We start from the raw sequence: 24,813 nt of genomic DNA, 5'->3' as shown, positions 1-24,813 counted from the left end.
AAATATGAAAACCGATCAACTAACTCTAGTTAAAAAGAAGCAAATTCAGGGAATTGGCATTTGGTGAAATGGACTTCTTCAGCAAAATAAATGTACCCTTCTTCCCTCACAGTTATATGTGATCCCTCTTGAAGCTACACCTTGATGAAAATACTATCCCACCAGACTGAAGAGGCTCATTTTTCTGTCTAGGGCATGCAAATTACTCCAGTCGCCATCTGAAGCAAAGAGCCTCTTTGGATGAAAATCAAGGAAAGAGAGTTTATGTAGTTTGATGTACTGAAAGACTGTGAAAATAGAAACCTGCAACAAAAGTTTCTATAAAGAAGTGGCATTCTCATGCTTTGAAGAAAACTCATCTCTGAACGTAGCAGAGCCATTTTTTTCAGACTATTAGCATTTCAAAATTATTGTTTCTTTTCAAGCATCATTTTATTCTCACAATTCTGATTTTCCTCTTTATATTTCAGGCTAGAGCAATAATTATGAGTTGTATGCAATTATTTCAACTACTAAACACATTTAATAATTCTACGATTGAAATATCTACTAACAGCTGAACACTATTAATTAAATACACATTATATAGGACTTAGATGTCTTGATCAGAAACGCTATTGTGTATGTTCTCCCCCAAATACTAAAATTTATATATTTAAGGTATCAGTAAATTTTGATTTACATTGAAGTATCAAGGATTTCTAATTCCTTTTCCATTTTCTTTTTTATCACACTGAGTCAAGAAACAGTTCCCATATTGTTCATGCATGCTCTCTAGACCATTTGGAATGGCAACACTACACAAATGGAAATAATACAAAATGACTAGTTCACGGGGTCCAAGAATAATGAATCATTAACTCTACAGAGAAAAACCAGTCTTAATTCCTATTTTTTCAAAACAACCTTTGGGGGCTTCCCTGGTGGCGCAGTGGTTGAGAGTCCGCCTGCCGAGGCAGGGGACACAGGTTCGTGCCCCGGTCCGGGAAGATCCCGCATGCCGGGGAGCGGCTGGGCCCGTGAGCCATGGCCGCTAAGCCTGCGCGTCCGGAGCCTGTGCTCCGCAAAGGGAGAGGCCACAACAGTGAGAGGCCCCCGTACCTCAAGAAGAACAAAAACAACCTTTGGGCCAATAATGCATTCGTTCTTAACAAGTCATGTGTATTCAGAGAACTTCTGCACAAAATACCTAATCTAATAGAGCCTACTCTGTAAGAATCTTGCCATTATAGTTGTTTATGTCCAGTCTGGGAGCCAGTGGAGTTTTGCAGCCACAAAGTCCTGTACGCCATTTTTGCCATTTATTAGTTATACAATTTTGGACAAGTTATCAAACTTTGGCCTTGAATACCTTATCTAATAGAATTTGTAGGATAATTAAATATAACTACACACACAAACTATTTGGCACATTGCCTGAACCACAGTCAGAGGTATCAGCTGCTATTGTTATCTTAAATGAGCCAACAACTACAACAACACATGCAACCCAGGATTCCCCAAATCAGTTATATAGCTAGTCTCTAGTTGGTTTTCAGTATTTGTTGGAAGAAATCCTTCCAGAAAATCATCTAAGGAAATTATCCAACAGTAGCCTAATAGGTTATGCACAAAGATTATCATTACAATGTTATTTAAGTAATAAAAAATTAGAGTAAACCCTAATATCTAAAATAAGGGACTGATTTATTAAATTATGTAAGAGCCTGCAGACAGAACATTTAGGCAACAACAAAAAATAATCTGGAAATCTATACAGCAATATGGAAAGTGTGTATTATATTCATGTACTAAGTGAAAAAGGCACTATATATTATTAGCACATTATGATTGCAACTGTATAAAATGTGTATGTTTATGGGGTGGGGACTAGAAGGGAATACACAAAATAGTGAAGTTGTGCAAGGGTGGTAGAATTATGCATTAGTTTCTCATCTTCCATACTTATTGTATTGATATTTCTTACTAAAAATAAAAGTTATACTATTTAAAAATTCAAGTGTTAAGACAATTCAATGAGGAAGAGAATAGTCTTTTCAACAAATGGTGCTAGGACAACTGGATATCCACATGCAAAAGAATGAAGTTGGACCCTTACCCCTACCATACACAAAAATTAACTCAAAATGGATCACAGAACTAAATGTAAGAGCTAAAACTATAAAACCCTTAGGAGAAAACATTGGAGCAAATCCTTGTGAACTTAACTTAGGCAACACCAAAAGCGCAAGTAAAAAAATATACAGGCATACCTCACTTTATTGGGCTTTGCTTCACTGCACTTCCCAGATATTGCTTATTTTTACAAATTGAAAGTTTGTGGCAACCTTGTTTGAGTCAAGCAAGTCTATCAGTGCCATTTTTTCCAACAGCATATGCTCGCTTCGTGTCACTGTCACATTTTGGTAATTCTTGCAATATTTCATTAATATTGTGTTATGGTGGTCTGTGATCAGTGATCTTTGATGTTAATGTTGTAATTGTTTTGGAGTGCCATGAACCATATAAGACAGCAATCTTACTAAATGTTGTGTGTGTTCTGACTGCTCCCCCAATTGGCCGGTCCCCTCTCTCCCTCACTCTCCTTGGGCCTCCTAATTCCCTGAGACATGAGAATATTGAAAATAGGCCAATTAATAACCTTGCAGTAGCCTTTAAAATCCTAGGGCCCTTAAGACTTATGCTAAATCTATCCTGCCTGTGCTCTATAAACGGAACAACAAAGCCTGGATGACAGCACTTCTGTTTACAACATGGGTTACTGTATATTTTAAGCACACTGTTGGGACCTACTGCTCAGAAAAAACGATTCCTTTCACAATATTACTGCTCTTTGACAATGTACCTGGTCACTCAAGAGCTCTGATGGAGATACACAAGATTAATGTTATTTTCATGCCTGCTAACACACATCTGTTCTACAGCCCACGAATCAAGGAGTAATACTGACTTTCAAGTCTTACTATTTAAGAAATACACTTCTTAAGGCTATAGCTGCTATAGATAGCAATACCTCTGATGGATCTGAGCAAAGTAAATTGAAAACCTTCTGGAAAGGATTCACCATTCTAGATGCCATTAAGAACATGTGTGATTCACGGGAAGATGTCAAAATATCATCAACATTAACAGAACTTTGGAAGAACTTGATTCCAACCCTCAGGGATGACTTTGACAGGTTCAAGACTTTAGTGGAGGAAATAATTGCAGATGTGGTAGAAAGAGCAAGAGAACGATATTAGAAGTAGAGCCTGAAGACGTGACTGAATTACTGTAATCTCATGATAAAACCGTGATGAAGAGTTCTTCTTATGAATGCATAAAGAAAGTGGAACCTACTCTGGAGATGGAAGCTTCTCCTGGTGAAGATGTTGTGAAGACTGTTGAAATGACAACACAGGATTTAGAATATTATGTAAACTTGGTTGATAAAGCAGTGTCAGGGTTTGAGAGGATTGACTCCAAATTTGAAAAAGTTCCACCATAGATAAAATGCTATCAAACAGCACTGCATGCTACAAAGAAATTGTTTGTAAAAGGAAGAGTCAATTGATGTGGCAAACTTCATGGCCGTCTTATTTTTAAAAATTGCCACGGCCACGCCAACCTTCAGCAGCCACCAGCTGATCAGTCAGGAGCCATCAACATCAAGGCAAGACCCTCCACCAGCAAAAAGATTAAAAATCGCTGAAGGCTCAGATGATGGTTAGCCTTTTTTGGCAATACAGTATTTTCTAATTAAGGTATGTACATTGTTTTTTAGATATAATGCTATTGCATACTTAATAGAGTACAGTGTAGTATAAACGTAACTTTGACATGCACTTGGAAACCAAAAAATTTATGTGACTTGCTTTACTGAAATATTTGCTTTATTGCAGTGGCCTGGAACCAAATCTGCAATATCTCCAAGGTATGCCTGTACATATGTAAATTGGACTATATAAAACATTTTAAACTTCTGTGCTGCAAATGATACCATCAAAAAAGTGAAACACCCACGGGATGGGAGAAAATATTTACAAATCATATATCTGATAAGGGACTTGTATCCAGAATATATAAAAAACTTTTACAACTCAATAATAAATGACAAATAACCCAAGTAAAAAATAGTAAAGGGTTTGAGTGGATATTCTCCAAGGAAGATATACAAATGATGAATAGCATATGAAAAAATGCAAAACCAATACATTCAAAAGTCATTTAAAGACTTCCCTGGTGGCACAGTGGTTAAGAATCCACCTGCCAGTGCAGAGGACATGGGTTCGAGCCCTGGTCCGGGAAGATCCCACTTGCCACAGAGCAACTAAGCCCATGCGCCATGACTACTGAGCCTGCGCTCAACAGCCCGCGAGCCACAACTACTGAAGCCCACCCTCTGCAACAAGAGAAGCCACCGCAGTGAGAAGCCCGCGTACCACACAAAGAGTAGCCCCCGCTCGCCGCACATTTGAATTTTAACACCCTCTGTATCACCTTTACCTGGGTAGTAAAGTAGCCTTGCTCAAACTCTACACACACAAACCACTGTCTCTCAAGGCAGCCTGTTATTTTCTAAGCACTAGAAAATTCTTCCTTCTGTTGGTTTGAAAGTTGTTTTTCTATAATCTTTGGTACCAGAGCTACTTTATGGCTCACATTAAGTCTACTTCTTCTTCTACACCACAAATGCCTGATACTGCTGTCATTGGGACTTATGCTAATTTCCTCAAATGTGGTACCTAAATCTGGATTCAGGCTAGGTGTGGCCTAACTTCCCTTGTTCAGAAAACCATAATAATCAAATTTTGGCAGGCAAATCATGCTGCTGATTCATATTAAGTTTACCAACAGGGAAATTCCCTTTGTCATAAATACTCCCGCTAGGCTATTTATCCTTTTTCATTAATTCTTCAACTCATTTTTCTTTTAACCCAAATGCAGGATTATATATTTAGTTATACTAAATTTCTTATTTAAACCAATATGTTAAGTGCTTGTTGCTATGGACTTACAAATTGTTTTCATTTCTTGCATAAAAGTCCAACAAGCTTTGTGTCATTTCTGAATTTGATCAACGTGCTGTCAATGTCCTCACCTGTTGCTCACTTCCATTCTTCTTATTCCCAATAATTCCTCAAAGTTTAGCTTTCTCACCTACAAGTATGCACAGCATCCTCAGATATAACTAGTTCAGGTTATGAAAAAAAGTCCTATTGAGCAGTTAGATGCCTCCTTAATTAATTTCACTTATACTAGACTTTAATTCTCCTTTACTAGGTAATTTTTTGTTGTTGTTACAGCATAAAGATTGTTCTCCTTGACAGAAAATATGGAAACCAAATAAGAGCTGTTAATATTAAGTAAGCATGTATCTTCCTTATTATTGTTTCTGAATATAACTAAGATTTTATAATTATCTTTAGTATATTCCTCACATCTGTGATTTCCAGATTTTAGCATTTCTGACACACTTAAATGTTTGTGTCACTTTTATATATTCATCTTCTATAAATGTCCTTTTAAAACCTGAGCTAAGATTGCTCCAAGTGGAGTCAAAGTAGTTTTATTTGCTTTTGCCTTTTAAAAAACTCGTTATAATCTGTAATTGTATAATTGTACAATTATTTTTGTGTTCTTCCCACCTTTCCTAGTCTCAGGTCATAAGGTCATGACAATATATATCTTTGTTTACTTTTTATAAGTTTTATTCCTACAATCCAGAGTATGTATATATGTGACCACTTCTAGAATTCTCTACCCCAGCTATAACAAACTATATAATGATATGGTCACGTTGTCTCCAAAGGTTTCTTTCATTTCTATCCACCAAGCAATTCTTCCTTATTGGCTATAAATAGATCCAGAGTAGCAGTATCCTTCATTGAATTCTTTACCTCCCAGCTATATTATTTTTACTAAACAAATAACATTTTTTTTTTTTTTGCATTGGGTCTTCGTTGCTGTGCGCAGGCTTTCTCTAGTTGCATTGAGTGGGGGCTACTCTTCAATGCAGTGCACGGGCTTCTCATTGTGGTGGCTTCTCTTGTTGCGGAGCACGGGCTCTAGGCATGTGGGCTTCAGCAGTTGTGGCATGTGGCCTCAGTAGTTGTGGCTCATGGGCTCTTGAGCGCAGGCTCAGTATTTGTGGCACAAGGGCTTAGTTGCTCTACAGCATGCGGGATCTTCCCGGACCACGGATCGAACCCGTGTCCCCTGCACTGGCAGGCGGATTCTTAACCACTGTGCCACCAGGGAAGTCCCTAAACAAATAACATTTTTAGTGATAAAAATGCAAAACACAGTAAGTAGGAAAAAAATTAAATATATCTGAAATCTCTCCATCCAGAGAAAATCACTGCTAATAATTTTTGTATACCCTTCAAGATTTTTTCTCATACAAATATATAAGTATTTTCCCCTTATAGTCTAAGAGAGAAAATGTCAGCAAGGCAACAATTTGTCAAATAACCTACTGTTATGTTTCAAATGAACTTGATTGGCTGTGAAGCCTGCTGAGAAATCTGCACTTTTGTTCAAACGTTTTCCTATCCAAAAAATATCTACCCTTACTCCAACTCCTTATAAAGCTTAGATTCATGCTCAAACCAACTATATTTACCATCAACTCAAGCATTTTAACAAAATTAGAACTCCCTTCAGAAACTCACTGATTGGGACTTCCCTGGTGGTCCAGTGGTTAAGACTCGGCGCTTCCAAAACAGGGGGCATGGGTTCAATCCCTGGTCAGGGAACTAAGATGCCACATGCCACACAGTGCAGCCAAAAAAATAAAAATAAACATGTAAAAAAATTTTTTAAAAGTCACAAAAATGAAACTCACTCATCTTCCTTATTATAAGAGTTGTTTAGTTATCAGAAGTAATAATTATATCAACTTTAGCCAAATGTAATACAAAAAACAAAAATTAATTCTCAATGAATAAACAAGAAAAGCTATAAATATAGAGGAAAATGTAAGAAAATAAGTGGAGAAGGTCAGTTATACCCTTTAAAACATGATACAAATCCCAGAATCCATAAAGAAAAAAAAAAGCTGATTTGATCAAGTACAAAAAGTTAAACTTCTATATAGAAAAAGATTCCATGATACAGTTTCAAAGATGATTTATAGACTGGGAGAAGCGATTTGCAACATATAATACTCAAGAGGCTAATAAACATAATACATAAAGATTTCCTACAAATCAATAATAAATAGAAAGATCCACAAAGGATATAAGCAAGCATTAGTAGAAGACACATAAATCGCCAATAAGCATATGAAAAGATGCTAATCCAATACATTCAAATTATAAAAGAGACTTTTTGCTCATCAGACTGGCAAAAATCAAGGTTGAAAATATCCAATGTTAACACTATGGGGAAATTTTTTCCCTCATATACTATTAAAGGTGGTACAAACTGGGAATTCCCTGGCAGTCCAGTGGTTAGGACTCCACTTTCACTGCTGGGGGCCTGGGTTCAATCCCTGCCTGGTTGGGGAACTACGATTCCACAAGCCACGTGGTGTGGCCCAAAAAAAAAGCAACACAAAAATCTTCATTAACAATGGAAAGGTTAGAATATGATCTACCTATAACAGAGTACTAGGCAGCAGACAAAAGAATGGTGTAACTTTTTACATGTTGATATGAAAAGATATCCATGATACATTAACTAAAAAACCTAAAAGGTGTTAGAATAACAGCATTTTTGTTTAGGGAAAAAAATGTGTGTATAGAGATTGATATAGAGAGTGAATGACTGCATAGAAAAATCTGAAAGTCACTTTACACTTTGCACACTTTGCATAACACAATATCATGTGTTAATTGTGTCCTAGTAAAACTGGAGGAAAAAATTAACAAAAATCACATAACACCCATGCCCAGGACCAATGTAAGGCAAGTTATTAAACTCTACTGAGGGCCATAAAAATAATTTTAATAATTTGACAGTATATCTCACCTTTGCATGAAAAAAAGAAAATGTGAAAGGATATACATCAAACTGATAAAGAAGACCTTTACATTTTAACACTTTAGCAACAATTTATTATAACCAGCATAAATTACTTTAGTAAATATGCTCAAACACACTTTTAAGAATTTATACCTACCGGCAAAATAATGGAAAGAACCGAATTTGTCCAATAAAAGGGGCATAACTGAATTACAGAATACTCATACAAGAGAACTGTACTTTTCCAACCCATTACTGAGATGTAAAATCAGTTTGGAGGGATGTGACAAGCATATTTCAAAAAAACAACATGAAAAAATCAGAATTCATCACACTTCATAACTACTGCTTTACAATTTTTAATACAATTAAATGTTTATGTATAGTCTTAATCACAAAGTAAAATGTATTTATTACTGTGAATTTTGAGCAAAACTGCACTTAGACCCTTAACAACCTTTTAACATGTTTTCAAGTAATAGTTAATGATTTAGAAAAATGCTCACTTGAAAGTATTAAATTAAAAAAGCAGGGCACAAAACTATATGTATTATGTGTATGTGTGATCTCAGTTTAGTTATAAATATATCTGCATAAAAAAGAATTGGAGAAAAATATTCCTAAAGAATGGCTATTTGAAGTTGCAAACTACAAGTAACTTTTCTGTTTCATAATACGTTCAAATATTTCTACAATGAGCATGTGTCTTTTATCTAACCAGATATAAAAATGCCATTTAAAACATGTTAATTATTATGTATATTTCACCACAATAAAAAACATGTATAAACATCTATTCCATTTACTCATCAAGTACTTACTGAAAACCTACTATGTACTAAGCATTCAGTATTCTAGGTATTGAGGATAGGATGGTGAGTAAAACAGAGTCCCTGCCTTCAGGGAGCTTATATTCTAGTAGGAAACTCTACATAAAATAAGTAAATACAGAATAACTTCCTTGTATAAGTAAATTAAAATTCTATTTGAGAAATAAGACATGATCATTCTTCCTACAGTTATTAAATGCTTTATGTACTCTCTAAAGGTACTCATTAGGTACCCCTCTTGACTATGTTTGACTCCTCCTAGCCATCAGGTAAAATGACACGTTTAATAGCACAATCAAATATTTAATTTATATTTTTAAAAACTTAAATATTTACAGCAAGGTTAATACTGGTTTCAAACTTAGAAAAAAATATTTTGTTCATAAAAAATGTTTATTCTCTTTCCACCATTAACAAAATGACAAAATATAGATCAAAAGATAAAAGTACAAGAAATATCTTTTCCCATATAAAAGTGATCCTTCCTGAAGAATTCCACAGATAATTCAATGTTCATCTGTTTTTCAGTTTACTAGATTGTAAATTTGCACTGAAAAAATAAAAATAATGTTATTAAGAGCCACTTAATTGGGCATACCTATGATCTTCTTATTCAAGATTCTTACAGCCCACCTCCTCATTGTGGAACCCTTTATTCTAAGGGTAAAAAAATCTCTCTTCTTTATTTTCCATTCTGGGTTTCTCTAATTTACGTCTCCTCTTCTTCTGAGCTGTGCTGATTATAACAGAGGTTGGTAATATTTTAAAACTGAACTTTTTAAACAAGTTAGTGTTTTGATGGGATAGATTTTTAAAAACAATTAACATATTAAAACACAGCCTAATATATAGCATTCATAAGTTAGCTATTTTTACAAGGTGGTTAAATCGCCTTCAGTATTTATTTATTGAAACAAAACAATTAATGACACCTAAAATGACCAATTTGTAGAATTAAAAATGAGGAAATGACACAGACCAAGGACAAATATTTTCATGTGTACCACAGAAACGCCAATTAAAAAAATGTAGTTTTGGGGAATTCCCTGGCGGTCCAGTGGTTAGGACTCCATGCTTCCAACGCAGGGGGTGCGATTTCAATCCCTGGCCGGGGAACTATTGATAAGATCCCACATGCCTTGCGGCAGGATGGTCAAAAAAATAAATTTTAAAAATAATGTACTTTTTGTAGAGAAAAACTTCAGGGCTTTATCAAAAAGAATATATATTACTAAACATCTTGTATATATAATTTTTAAAAATGATCAGTATGAAAATTTATCTAGCTTTATTTTCTAAAAATCTGTTAAGTGGAGCTTCCGTGGTGGCACACTGGCTTTTAAGAACCCACCTGCCAATGCAGGGGCCACAGGTTTGAGCTCTGGTCCAGGAAGATCCCACACACCATGGAGCAACTAAGCCCATGTGCCACAACTACTGAGCCTGCGCTCTACAACTCACAGGCCACAACTACTGAGCCTGTGTGCCACAACTGCTGAAGCCCATGTGCCTAGAGCCCATGCTCCACAAGAGAAGCCACCATGATGAGAAGCCCGCACACCACAATGAAGAGTAGCCCCCACACACCGCAACTAAAGAAAGCCAACGCGCAGCAACGAAGACCCAATGCAGCCAAAAATAAATAAATAAATATAGTTTTTTAAAAATCTGTTATGTGTTCCAATAGCTTCTGAAAATTAAAATTACTGGACCTGGGACTTCCCTGGTGGTGCAGGGGTTCAGAAACCACCTGCCACTGCAGGGACACGGGTTCAACCCCTGGTCCGGAAAGATCCCACATGCCACGGAGCAACTAAGCCCGTGTGCCACAACTACTGAGCCTGCACTCTAGAGCCCGTGAGCCACAACTACTGAGCCCACATGCCACAACTACTGAAGCCCACACACTCTAGGGCCCGCGTGCCACAACCACTGAGCCCACATGCTGCAACTACTGAAGCTCGCACACCTAGAGCCCATGCTCTTCAACAAGGGAAGCCACCTAAATAAGAAGCCTGTGCACCGCAACAAAGAGTAGCCCCTACTCACCTCAAATAGAGAAAGCCCGTGCACAGCAATGAAGACCCAACGTAGCCAAAAAATAAAACAAATAAAATTTTAAAAATAAATTAAAAAAATAAAATAAACTTACTGGACTTTCACTTGTGTGAATCAGATTGCCAAAACAATCTTTTGACAGCCAACTAATTTTAAGTAGGAAATCTTGATATTACTACGTAAAATCAGTAAAAGCAAGAATAGCATTAAGACCATTCAAAAAAGATGATGTTTAGATATACGCTGAATTTATTTAAAATTTTTACTTGGAAACATTTGCCAATTATTATTACTATTGCTGGAAAATGCTCCTGATAGTGACTAAGACAAAGTCAACTTATGTGTTAGTTAAAAAAAATAATAACATTACTGCAGAGTAGTTAAGAGTGCTGACTCTGAAGCTACTCTGTAGGGGTTCATATCCTAGCCACTTACCAGCTATGTGAACTTTGACAGATTTCTTTCTCAATACCTTAGCTTCCTTACCTGCAAAGTGTGGTTGATAACACTGCCTACTTCATTTGGTTGCTGTGAGAATTAAATGAATTAATATATACATAGTATCTGGACCAGTTCTCTACATTATAAGCACTTTTTAAGCACTTCTTATCTTTATTACTATTATAAGAACAGCTTAAGTTTATAAAACAATTTATATTTTAATTTTTTTAAAAAATTTATTTTTGGCTGTGTTGGGTCTTCGTTGCTGCGCATGGGCTTTCTCTAGTTGTGACGAGCAGGAGCTACTCTTCGTTGAGGTGCTCAGGCTTCTCATTGTGGTGGCTTCCCTTGTTGCAGAGCAGGGGCTCTAGGCGCACGGGCTTCAGTAGTTGTGGCTCGCAGGCTCTAGAGTGCAGGCTCAGTAGTTGTGGTGTGTGGGCTTAGCTGCTCCACAGCACGTGGGATCTTCCCAGACTAGGGATTGAACCCGTGTCACCTGCACTGGCAGGCGGATTGGATTCTTAACCACTACACCACCAGGGAAGGCCAACAATTTATATTTTAGAAATAAAAGAACTACCTGGATGATGAAGATCTATATTGGAGTTGCTTGCTACAGCTTATCCTAGCCCTTATCAATTTAAACAATACAAAAAAAAAAAAAATTTAAACAATACATAAGTCAAGATAGTTGACATTCTATCAACAATTTCATATTTTTAAGTCACAGATAAAAACATTCACAGACGAGTAAATCTAAAATACAATGTGTTGTTAAAGATAAGGAGAAGCATATATCGTTAAATGGTATCTAAACCACACTATTTCTTACAATAAAACTATGAGTCACAAACTATATTATAGGAAATCATGCCTTAAAAGACATCTATGCAGGGGCTTCCCTGGTGGCGCAGTGGTTGAGAGTCCGCCTGCCGGTGCAGGGGACACGGGTTCGTGCCCTGGTCCGGGAGGATCCCGCATGCCGCGGAGCGGCTGGGCCCGTGAGCCATGGCTGCTGAGCCTGTGCGTCCGGAGCCTGTGCTCCGCAACGGGAGAGGCCACAGCAGTGAGAGGCCCGCGTACCGCAAAGAAAAAAAAAAAAAAAGACATCTATGCATACAGCAATACAAGAATGTGCCATTTAGGATGTTCAAAGCATCTTTTCTTAGTCTTTATAAAACCATGGTGTTCTACTTCAAATGCATTCAAAGAAAATGGTCATCAATATTCTAAATTATTTACATCTAAATATGCTTTTTAAGACTAAAGTTCCAGAATATTGAACATTGATCTTTCCTGACATACAGAAAAACTTCACTGAAAATATGTTCAGTTCTTTCTTCTTATATTTTCATCTTATATGCTATGTACAAAATGCTACCTTTTTTTTAATATAAATTTATTTATTGGCTGCGTTGGGTCTTCTTTGCTGCACGTGGGCTTTCTCTAGTCGCAGCAAGCGGGGGCTACTCTTCGTTGTGGTGCGTGGGTGTCTCATTGCGGTGGCTTCTCTTGTTGCGGAGCACGGGCTCTAGGCGCGCGGGCTTCAGTAGTTGTGGTTCATGGGCTCAGTAGTTGTGACTCACGGGCTCTAGAGCACAGGCTCAGTAGTTGTGGTGCACAGGCTTAGTTCCTCTGCGACATGTGGGATCTTCCTGGACCAGGGATCGAACCCGTGTCTCCTGCATTGACAGGCGGATTCTTAACCACTGCGCCACCAGGGAAGTCTTGCTACTTTATTTTTTATTTTTTTTTAATTGAAGTATAGTTGGTTTACAATGTTGGGCCAATCTCTGCTGTACAGCAAGGTGACTCAGTTATACACATATATACATTCCTTTTTAATATTCTTTTCCATTATGGTTTATACTTTATTATTTTTAGCATTAAGCACATCTGCAATTCAATATAAATTCAATTTTAATTTGGATTCTTGCATTCTCCCTAAGGCAGTGGGTTCTCATACTTTAGTGTACATCATAATTATCTAGTGTTTTTACTCAAAACAAGATTACTGGAAACCATAGAAATTCTCATTCAGTAGGTGTGGGCAGAAGCACAGGAACTTGCATTTTGAACAACACATTCCAGGTGATCCTGAAGTAAGTAATTCATGCCCAACACTTTAAGAAACACTGCCCTAATGATTTAGCTTATGATAGGGATGCTATGCTTTAATTCATTGAATATTAGCTCAATGCCTTATACGTACAAAGCTTAGTGCCGGGGGTCAAACATGAAAGTACGTACAGTTTAAATGAGGAGATGAGACATGCATATAAATGACATTATAAAAAGGAAGGAATTATTGGATGTATTTTTAAAAGATACAGATAAAATGCTGGGAAGTTCGGGAGAGGGAATAATTACTTCCAGCTGATCTCAGGGAAATTCTTCTACTAGAAGACAGCATTTGAAATGAATGTTGAAGACTATCTCTTTGGATTGTAAAGATGGAGAAAACAAACTAATAATCATATCACATTGAATGTGTCTAACGATAAACATCACTCCTTCAAACTCAGAAAAACCATTCCCTACCTCCTAGATTTTATATGTTGATTTCTATCTGGGTCATGGTCTTGCGTTGTCCTGTATATCCATCTAGCAGCTTGATGTGCATCTATCTCTCCAAACATGTCCTTGAAAGGATCTGTTTTAGTACTTTTAGTACATTTATCCCCTGAAAGATAAGGTCATACAGGGGATACTGCTACAGAGAAACATACTTAGCCTTTCTTAAATCTTTAGGAAGTAAACAGAATTTAGCACAGCTGAATTGAGAACACTTTAGGCAGTCTTCAGTTCTAAAATCTCCACAGTTTGGCATCAGGTAGTATGATGAGAGAAATGATCAGAAAAAAAGAGAGAGAGAGAGAGAGAGAGAGAGAGATTTTACAATTTAGAAACCATTGTTCTAAAAGCCAAATAAAACAAATTAGAGGACAGAAGAGCATAAAGTTCTTCTCTTTCCTGATTATGTGGCATTTTGTTAACATTAGTGGCATTTCTATGACTTGTAGTTTTAAAAATTCCAGTATCATCCCAGAGATGCAGTGAATAGAGTCTACAGTGCCCAATACTGACTGAATAAATGAATTAGTGAATGATTTGGGGGTTATTTCTCCAGTTTTTTTTTTTTTTGCAGGTTTATTCTCCTTTATTCAGAGAAATAAGGGCTTACAAGCCCCAAATGGGCTATGCTTTCTCATCTCTATGCCTTTGCACAAGTTAGTATCTCCGTTGGAAAGCTTTTCAGCTCCCTCTTCCTCTTGGCTAATTCCTATTTAGTCTTTTAAACTCAATTTAAGCATCCTCTTCCAGAACCTAATAGCCTACATTGGCACACCCACCTTACGGTCCCCATAAATCCTCTGCATCACTCTGTCTTAACTCTTACCAGTATAGAGAGGCAGCAAGATAAAAAGCTTGGGAGTCAGACACATCTGAGTTCAAATTCTGACTCTACCACTTACTGTGTGACCTTAGGTGAGTTAACTAATGTTGCTAAATATTAATTTCCTGATTTAAAAATAGAGAATAACAATGTAATGCGCTTAGTATATCACCTCCTACATATCAGAGTTAATAATAATTTTTATTGTACTCACATTGTACTGTACTTGCTGGTTAACTTGTCTGACTTTTTCTCTAAACCACACACTTCTTGAGGAAAGGAACATGTATTTTATTTCTGTATAAGCAGCATTTACCACAATGCTTAGCATATGGTAGACACAACTTTTTTTGATGACTAAATAATTACTCCCATTATAGTAAAATTAATCTGCCACTTGAAATCCTTTCTATAATGAGGTGAAAAACAAGTGAATAAGAAAACAGACGCCATTAACATTAGTTTCACAAAAGGACACTGCCTGTAACTCTAATCATATTCTTTTTAGGATTTACTACTAATTATACATATTACAAAATACCAAATAATTCAATATCTTGCTTGAACATAGCTGATCATATATGCTTCATGAATTGAATTCCTATAATAACTTTTTCATGGTATACATTAACCACAAAATTACGAAGCCACACATAAGGTTATCTTTATGTAGACAGTCACTTAGAAAAGCTGTAGTAACATACAAACAGCTTTCTAAAATCAAGGAAACTCTTAACATAGCAAAGCTTAATTAAAATCTCTTTCATAATCCTTGGAGAAATGAGAAGAAATTCAGTTTCATGGTTTGGTAATTTTGACCTATGTAGGAATATAAAAATTACTAATTACTTAATGTAATATTTAATGAACTTTTCCACTGTAATGTTTAATTGGTTTGGGTATTTATAAGGCCTCATTCTGAGAGAATGCTTTTATTTTATACTTGATTTTCAATGTATTTTGATCTTATACATATATATATATTTTTTTTTTAGTCACAAAATTTAATTGTAAGGATCAAACAGTGGTTATTGGTGAAACCAGTCGACATTAATAGCTTTGAAGTGTGCAGAAGCTAGTTTTTAAATAAAGGTGACAAATACCAATCAGATTCTTATAACACTGTTCAGGATCTAAACAAATGTGATTCTGGAAGTTGAATACAAAAGGCTAAGAGAATCACAGTGCAATCATCAATAAGTAAACCAAAGACATAATTTTCTGAATCATTTTTAGTTAAACAGAATAAATTCTAGTTTTAAAAACAGTTTAAAGCTACATAAAACTCAAAGCAATCTAACTATTTTCTACCTGAGATCACAACAAGTTTCTTTTTTCCTATCCAAACATAATTCTTGGCATTGAGGTAAATCTGAATTCACGTGATGTACTTTGTCAAACTTTTCCAAAAAATTTTAAGCCCTGCTGTTGAAATTCTCATATTATATATACATATTCACATATTTTTTCTTCAAAGACTAATAACAAATTTATGAGGTTAATAGGCCTGTAATGGGACCATGATACTATTAATAATATGAAAATAAAAAGCCATTCATTTATACCATGTGTTCCTATATGGTGCAATATGAAATGGGATCATAGAATCTATGTACATAGATGAATCACCAGGAGTTCAGAAATTAAGCTCACTTTAAGAAAACTCATTCTATTCCTTTTTGAAGCATTGGTTGCAAAGTTGTGATGTATAACAAAAATATTGTATATACAGGCTCCAAAACCAAGCATTGGCCTAAATTGGCAATAACTGCAACTTAAATAGAAATTAAACCCAACTAGATCTTCACTGTGGTTATGCAACTTTTGGCTTTAGGGTCTGCAGATTTTACTGAGGTTAACAACTTCTTACCTCTTGCCTTTCCTCCTTGTGCCTGCCCCCACTGCCTTTTACATGACTGCCTTTGGCAATGCTTCCAAATTGTGAAAGCAGGAGAACCTGCTAAGTAAATGGAGAGAATGAAAAATAACACTATACATGATGTATGAAAACCAACCTAAGAGTATGGACCAAGAAAGAAAATACTAGAAGGAAAACTAAGCAGCAGCCTACCCTCAAGGGGAAAAGAGAAAATAAAAGAATAGGGGGGCTGTTACTCCTAGATCTTCTTCCACATCATCTCCCGATTAGAAGAGTGTGGAACCAAAATTTCAAACTCTGGAAAGGTAATGGCTTTGAAGGAGGAGCTAGGGAGGTGAATAAATGATAAAGTACAGCAGTAGCTTTAGCTGTCAATACGTTTCTTTGCTCTGGCATTGGCATTGTCAATACGATCTTTGTTGGTGTCAGCCTTTTCTGTGATCCGTTCTATTTGTCGATTTTGAGCCTCAATCTCATTGCCTATGCCCAGGGCCATGTTTTTTAGATTTCCTAGGATACTGCCCACTTGAGTCAGGTTCTCTTCTATTTCGTCTGCCCTGGCATCATTTGTTATACATTTAATGTATCAGCCGCTGGCTGCTGCTGTGGTTGCTTGCTGAGGCTGACCATTTGTCACTCGGCCTGGCTTCTTAGATACTACATTGCTAGCAGAGTTGTCTCCAACATCTCCCCATGTTGCCTTATAGGCTTTACTAGACTCAAAAGTTCTTTGTCCTATTACATGGGCATAGACAAAAGCCACAGCACTTGTTTAGTTCTGTTAAAGTCTTCTCTGCTTCTCTCATGTCTTTATTTGGTCCATGCCTTCTTCTCTGCATTTTAGTTGTTCCCCTTGTTCATCCGGCATAGTGATAGTCTTGATTCCTGCATCCTGAGACTCAGTGGCTCAACCCAGGATTCTCCTTGTACTTTCCAGAGACTCATCAGTAACCTGGTTAGCCCTCAGCTGAATTTCTTCTGCTAACAGATTATCCATGGTGAATTAAAACTCTTGATAGGTGCAGAAACTGAAATGTGGATATTCAAGCACTTCCAGCCACTCCTCTCCGGCCGCAGCAGCTCGGACACCCGCAAGCCAGACACCCAGCTGCGCTCCAGCTGCGCCCTTTTCGCGCCTGCACTCGCTGGACCTGCGCACCTGTGCACTTCTTCAATATATTTGTACAGACCTACATTAGAAGGTGATATCACTTGTCCTATTTCCTCCTCTCCTTGATAGTCAAGGATAGTTTTACTTTAATATCATGCATATGTTGAACATAAACTGGATATTTTAATATATAAAATGGAATTCTGACTAAAGGACAGTCTTTATTTTGAGCCACTCTTGAGTGCATTATGCAAAGAAATAATGATTTTACAATGATAATGATTCCAAAACTATGTTACAGCATAAGGACCCAATGATGGGAATACACTTCTAGAATATAAGTGATCACTGCTTTATATTAATCTATAAGCCACTGCTTATTAATGACCAGTATGTATTTTACTGGCTTCTAAAAGATAACATACTGAATATATGACATTAATATAGATTGCAAACTAATTGAACAAAAGAATACTTCGCTTTATATTTAATTTAAAAAAATTTTTAAAGATTTCTTTCCAAGAAACACTGCGTTGAGTAGATGGCTATTATATTAGGCATTAAAAATCTATAGAAAATACGTGTCTTCGGCTACTTCAACAATTAATACCAAAGTTAAAAAATCGAAATAGGGCTTCCCTGGTGGCGCAGTGCTTGGGAGTCCGCCTGCCAATGCAGGGGACATGGGTTCGTGCCCCAGTCCGGGAGGGTCCCACATGCCGCGGAGCGGCTGGGCCCGTGAGCCATGGCCACTGGGCCTGCGCGTCCGGAGCCTGTGCTCCGCAACGGAAGAGGCCACAACAATGAGAGGCCCGCGTACCACAAAAAAAAAAAAATCGAAATAGATTACAGGATTAGTCAAGTACAAAATGAAAAAAAATAATCTCCAGGCACCTTATGAGTTATATACCAAGTTGTGAACTTTCTGTCAGTCTATTGTATAAAGAATTTCTGGATTTCAACTGTGTTTTCAATAAGCAGCATGAATTTTTAGTTTTTTCTTGTCTTTCATTAGAGGCCAGAGTTCAGAAAAATATTTGATGCAAAAACCTTAGCATGTTCTTTATTTATAGTTAATACTATAGCACTTTATGGTTGAAGATAGTAAAAATCCAACCACCCTCTCTCCCTCAAAAGGTAGGTTAGTTATAGTTAGCCAAGAAAGTGATGTTCCATGAGGAAGAAATAGCATCTACAAAGGCAGAGAGGCAAGAAATAATTTGATATCTTTAAAGAAAATTCAATTATGTCAGAAAACCCAGGGAGCCTAGATTAGAGGGAAAAGAGACTAACGGCAGGCACATTAGTTAGGAGGCTACCAAAGTAATCAAGGAAAGAAATAAGAGCCTAAACTCAGAAATGGCAGTGCTCAAAATTCAAACAATTGAACTGCATCTTCACTGTGATTTTTCCCTATAGAAACATGTTTCTAACATAGCATGAAAATTCTAAAATGAACTTTATAGCTATAACCCCTGGAATCAGTCTGCCTGGGTTCATGTCCTAGTGACACCACTGATGGTGGAAACTTGAGTTCTTTAAACTTTCTGTGCCTTGGCCTTCACATCTGCAAAATGGGCTAATAATAGAACCTAACATCAAACAGTTTTTTCAAGGATTAATTGAGGTATTAAATATAAAACAGTGCCTGAGCAAGCTCTCAACAAATGTAGTAGCAACAAAAGAAACAGGAGCAGCTTACTACTACTAGCTCTACAATGATTATTTCAGGCGCAGAGGCGTACACGTCTGGTCCACGCTGCTAGCCAAGTCTTACAGGCAGATACTTATGATAGACACTACCCTGGTAAAGGGTATTTAAATGCAAACTTGTATTTATCTGCCTTAAAAATCTGAAAATTATTTTTAGATGCAGTTAACTTTCCATATGACCTTGAAAAACTGAAAATATTTATGTTCCTCTGATCGTGTAAGTAGACTGTGAATAATACAAGTCTCCTTCTAAGTAATATATGAGGTTATTTATAAGCTGCCTAAACCAAGACTATATGAACTAATAAATATTCAGTGTTGCCAGAAATCAAATTCCAAAACTTCAGAGGTCATTCCTATTGCAAAAGCAGTGATAGCCTGATTTAATGACTATCACCTCTCATATTTATGTGATAACTTGTTAGGTTCAATGAAGAACATGTTTAGAGCATGATTCTTGCCCTCTAGAGTTTTAGCCTAAGAAAGAATTTTACATACCACACACCTCAAAGACAACTTTATAAATAATATATATATATCAACTTAAAAGCATTACATTTTTGTTGCTTATTTTTATATGCAAATGTGAAAACTGGCTGTAGCACAATATACTTCTCCAGAAACAAGCTTATTAAAAACCGGTTATTTTAGTTTTTTAGATTCACAAAGTAGAAAAATGTGAATAAATATCAAAGATCAGAGGCTGTGCCTTGTGGTAGAAGCAGGTCAAATGCTTCAAATCTATAAAAGACAAAAACTGTAATGTTTCTGTAGGAATCTTATAATTCATTATGAAATCAAGTCACCAGGAAAAAACTTATCTTTGCTATTTCTAACCCAGCAGATTAGTCTTTTGGTTCTTTTTTTTTAATTTATTTTTTTTTATTGAAGTATAGTTGATTTACAGTGTTGTGTTAAAGTCTTTTGGTTCTTTTTCTTTGATGACTTAAACTAAGACAGGAAGTAATGGACTGGTTTTCCTCCGAGCTATACACCAGAAGGTAAAATCTTAAGTGAAAATACACACAGGGAATTAAGAATACTCTCAACCTTTTAACTAGCTCATTACTCTCTACAAAGTATTATTATGCTTCAAAATTGTCATTGTTCACAATATTCTCAAAGAATATATTTATATAAGACTATATAAATATACTATATAATATATATTTATATATTTATATATATTTACATAAGACTACTCTCCTAAGCCCACAAAAATTTTCATTTACAAAATTGTGGAATGTTAACCAGTAATAAAAACTGCAGGGCTTCCCTGGTGGCGCAGTGGTTGAGAGTCCGCCTGCCGATGCAGGGGACACGGGTTCGTGCCCTGGTCCAGGAAGATCCCACATGCCGCGGAGCGGCTGGGCCCGTGAGCCATGGCCACTGAGCCTGCGCGTCCGGAGCGTGTGCTCCGCAACGGGAGAGGCCACAACGGTGAGAGGCCCGCGTACCACACACACACACAAAAAAACCTGCAAACATATTTCTGCCACTAGTTGAAAATGTTAATACATACCAACAATAACATAAAACAGGAAGCCACGTTCCTCCACCATTCAGAGTAGAGCAAAGGAAGAAAATAATAACAAAGAGAAAGAAGGTGATGAGAATAGGCCTATAAAAATCCAGAAAGGAAACAACCTGGACCGAGCAGAGAAAAAGTTGAAGATTCATTCATTTATTCAATAAATATTTAATGAGTGCCTACTATGTGCCAGGACCTGTACTAGGTGCTGGATACACAAAGGTAAACAAAACATTCTTTATCTGTTGCCCTCAGTGTGGGACAGAGACATCAAATAACTAACATATGAATACATATATGTATAAATTATAAGTGGATATAGAGAAAAAGTAAAGGATACCATGGAAACCAAAAACTAAGACTTAATTTAGACCATAGGTAGAGAAACACCTCTATGAGAAAGAGATATTTAAGATAAGACCTAATGGTTGAGTTGGACAGTTGTAGAGAAGGGGGCAAGGTGCGTGGGCAAACAAAACAAAAATACAGAGTCCCTGAGGCAGGACAGAGCATGGCAGCTTCTGGGAACTAAATCAAGACCACTGTGACTAAAGCATAGTGGCTGAGCAAGGTGAGACCCAGATAACTGTTATACGGAAAACTGACTGAAGGGAGGGAAACGTGGAACAAGCAATAGCAGTTAGGAGTACTGCTACAGCCAGCCAAGAGGTGATGGAAGCTTGGACCACACTGTTGGGAGCAGAGACAAAAAGAAACGGGAAAAGTATTTTTCTTTCATTTAGAAGTGAAATTAAAAGACCTCTAAACAAAATAATTAAAATGTTCTTCCATCTTCTTTCTCTACTGTAGCACAAAGAATTACTAAAATGCTCTCCCAAAAATGCTCACTAAAATCTGTGAATACTAATTTGATATCACTCCTGTGATTGTGTTATACTATATGGCAAGTTGATCTTAAGAGAGGGAGATTATCTTGGTGGACCTGATCTAATCACATGAGCCCTTACAAGCATAGAGCTTTCTCTGACTGAGAAAGGGGAAGCCAGAGAGACTGAAGCATGAGGAAGCATGTGCCACTCTGCTGGTATGAAGACAGAAAGGGCCATACGAGAAGGAAAGTGGGTGGTTTCTATCAACAGATAATCAGCCCACCTCATCACCACCCCACAGCCAGCAAGGAAATGGGAACCTCAGATCTATAACAAAGATCTAGACTGTTAACAACCTGGATGGGCTGGGAAGTGGAGTCTTCCCCTGAGTCTCCAGATGAGAGTCCAGCCTGGCCAACACTTTGACTTCAGCCTTGACTCGAGACCTTAAGCAGAGAACCCAGCTGAACATTAAAAGACTTCTGACCTACAAAACTGTAAGATAATAAATGGATGTTGTTTTAAGCCACTAAGTTTCAGTAGCATGTTACACAGCAATAGAAAACTACCACACTATAAACTATGTGAGGAGAAATTAACAATTCGATAATCTAAATCTAAATCATATTATTCTCCGGACTTCCCTGGCAGTCCAGTGGTTATTAGGACTCTGCATTTCCACTGCAGGAGGCATGGGTTCAATCCCTGGTCATGGAACTAAGATTCTGCATGCCATACAGCATGGCCAAAATAAATAAATAAAAGCTCGTGTGTGTGTGTGTGTGTGTGTGTGTGTGTGTGTGTGTGTGTGTGTGTGTTTTTCTCTAGTCACAGAAAGAAATCTAGGAAAAACAAATTCAGCTTGCTATTTCTCTAAAGGCTAGATAAATATGAATTGGGTGGAGTGAGCATCCATTTAAATATGAGTTTGAGGGACTTTCCTGGTGGCACAGTGAATAAGACTCCGCGCCCCCAATACAGGAGGCCTGGATTCAATCCTTGGTCAGGGAACTAGATCTCACATGCATGCCACAACTAACATTTGCATACCTCAACTAAGTAGCCAGTGAGCTGCAACTAAGGAGCCCTGGAGCTGCAAGTAAGGAGGCTGCCTGCCACAACTAAGACCCGAGGCAACCAAATAAATAAATAAATATTAAATAAATAAATGAATATGACTTTGAAATTAAATGTCAGATATGTGTTACAGAATTAAAGTTTTTGTAATTAAATCTAAACCTGTGCCATTCAATATGGTAGCCACTAGCCGCAAGTGGCTACTGAATATTTTAAATGGGATATTCCAATTGAGATCTGCTTTACGTGTAAGATACAAACAGGATTTTGAAAACTGCTATAAAAAATGAAAAATATCTCAATAATATTTTAATACTGATCACATGTTTAAATGCTAACATATTTAGATACACTGGGTTAAATAAAATAAATTATTAAACTAAATTCACTTTCCATTTTTAAAATGTGGTTAATAGAAAATTTTAAGTTATATATGTGGCTCAATTATGTTTCTATTGGACAGCACTGGTCTAGACTTTTAGGCAAATGTCCTCCTCCAAAATGCCCTAAACCAAGACCACAGTCACCTATAAGTATTCTCCTCTTTCCAACGGAGTTCAGTGGCATTAATGGCACACAGCTGTGTAGAAATACAACACAAGCAGTACTGCAATTCAAATATTAGTGAGAACATGGAGAAACCAGACCTCTCATCCAGTGCTGTTGGACAAAGTTATCTGTCAATATCTAACAAAGCAAAAGTGTATGTAACTTCAATCTGACAATTCCATTTCTAGGTATATACTCAAGAAATCTATGAACACATGCACAAGGAGACATGTCCAAACTGTAGAATTATTTGTAGAGCAGAGAATACCAGCTGTCCACCAAAGTTATGTGGTTTTTTTTTACGTAGTATGAAGTTGTTTCTTAACTGCCAAGCCAGTGACTACATTTCCCAGTCTTGTTTGCTGGGAACTGTGGGCCCCAGGTGGTGTCACGTGACTGGAATTCTAGTCAATGGAAAGTGAACAAAATTATATATGCCACTTCCAAGGACTGGCCCCTAAAAACCTCCAATACCATTCTCCACTCTTATGTTTGCTGGATATATTTTGATGCCTAGAGCAACCTTGGAAACCACAAATTGAAGACGACAGACTCTCTATTAGCCTGAGTCCCTTAATCACTCCATAGAACACAGCACTGAAGGTACTCTATGAGCAAGAAATAAACTAACATTATGTTAAGCTTTTGAGATTTCAGGATTTACCCACTAGAGCAGCTATTTTTAACCATTATAGTGCATAACATGCAAAAATTAGAAACAACTCAACTGTCCATCAATAGGAAACTGGATAAATAAAATACACTCATATAGAATGCTATATAGTAGCTAAAATGAAAAAACTATATCTATGTGTATCAATATGAATAAATCGTTTTTAAAAAGGTCAGTCTCAAGATAGCTACTTATGAAAACAAAAACAAAAAAAGCCCACCATATACTGACCATACAAATATGTGTGTAGTAAAAATATAAAAATATAGAGCAGAAAGATACATTCCCCAAACTCCCAGATTACCTCTGGAAAGAAAGAAAAGGGAATGAGTTCATAGAAGACAGTGACAACAAAGTCTTCAGTTCCTTATGAAATGTTTTATTTCCTTAAAATAATCTTAAACAATTTGTTGAAACTGAATGGTGGGTATATGGATATTTTTATTATTTTCTGTTATTCTCTAAATGTTTAAATCATTTCATAACACCAATAATCTTTTTCTTATATATAGCTGCTTAGAGAGTAAACTAGTAAAACCTTGTTAGAAGACACTTAAAAACTATGTACCGGGTTTCCCTGGTGGCGCAGTGGTTGAGAGTCCGCCTGCCAGTGCAGAGGATACGGGTTCGTGCCCCGGTCCGGGAGGATCCCGCGTGCCGCGGAGCGGCTGGGCCCGTGAGCCATGGCCGCTGGGCCTGTGCGTCTGGAGCATGTGCTCCGCAACGGGAGGGGCCACAGCAGTGAGAGGCCCGCATACCGCTAAAAAAAAAAAAAAA

The 24,813-nt window shown here is 36.9% G+C and overlaps 1 protein-coding gene and 1 pseudogene across 1 annotated transcript in view; both read right to left on the bottom strand.

Moving 5' to 3' along the window:
- The window catches only part of PPM1E (protein phosphatase, Mg2+/Mn2+ dependent 1E), a 189,449-nt gene that overhangs the window by 154,743 nt on the left and 9,893 nt on the right, over nucleotides 1-24,813 (bottom strand). The gene's annotated exons all lie outside the window — the stretch shown is intronic.
- On the bottom strand, nucleotides 16,917-17,549 carry LOC112408104 (synaptosomal-associated protein 23 pseudogene; annotated as a pseudogene).

The sequence above is a fragment of the Neophocaena asiaeorientalis genome, unplaced genomic scaffold, assembly GCF_003031525.2.
Source record: "Neophocaena asiaeorientalis asiaeorientalis breed wild unplaced genomic scaffold, Neophocaena_asiaeorientalis_V1.1 scaffold327, whole genome shotgun sequence".
Lineage (NCBI taxonomy): Eukaryota > Metazoa > Chordata > Mammalia > Artiodactyla > Phocoenidae > Neophocaena > Neophocaena asiaeorientalis.
Note: the sequence above shows the minus strand (reverse complement) of the source record. Positions and strands in the feature narration are given on the sequence as shown.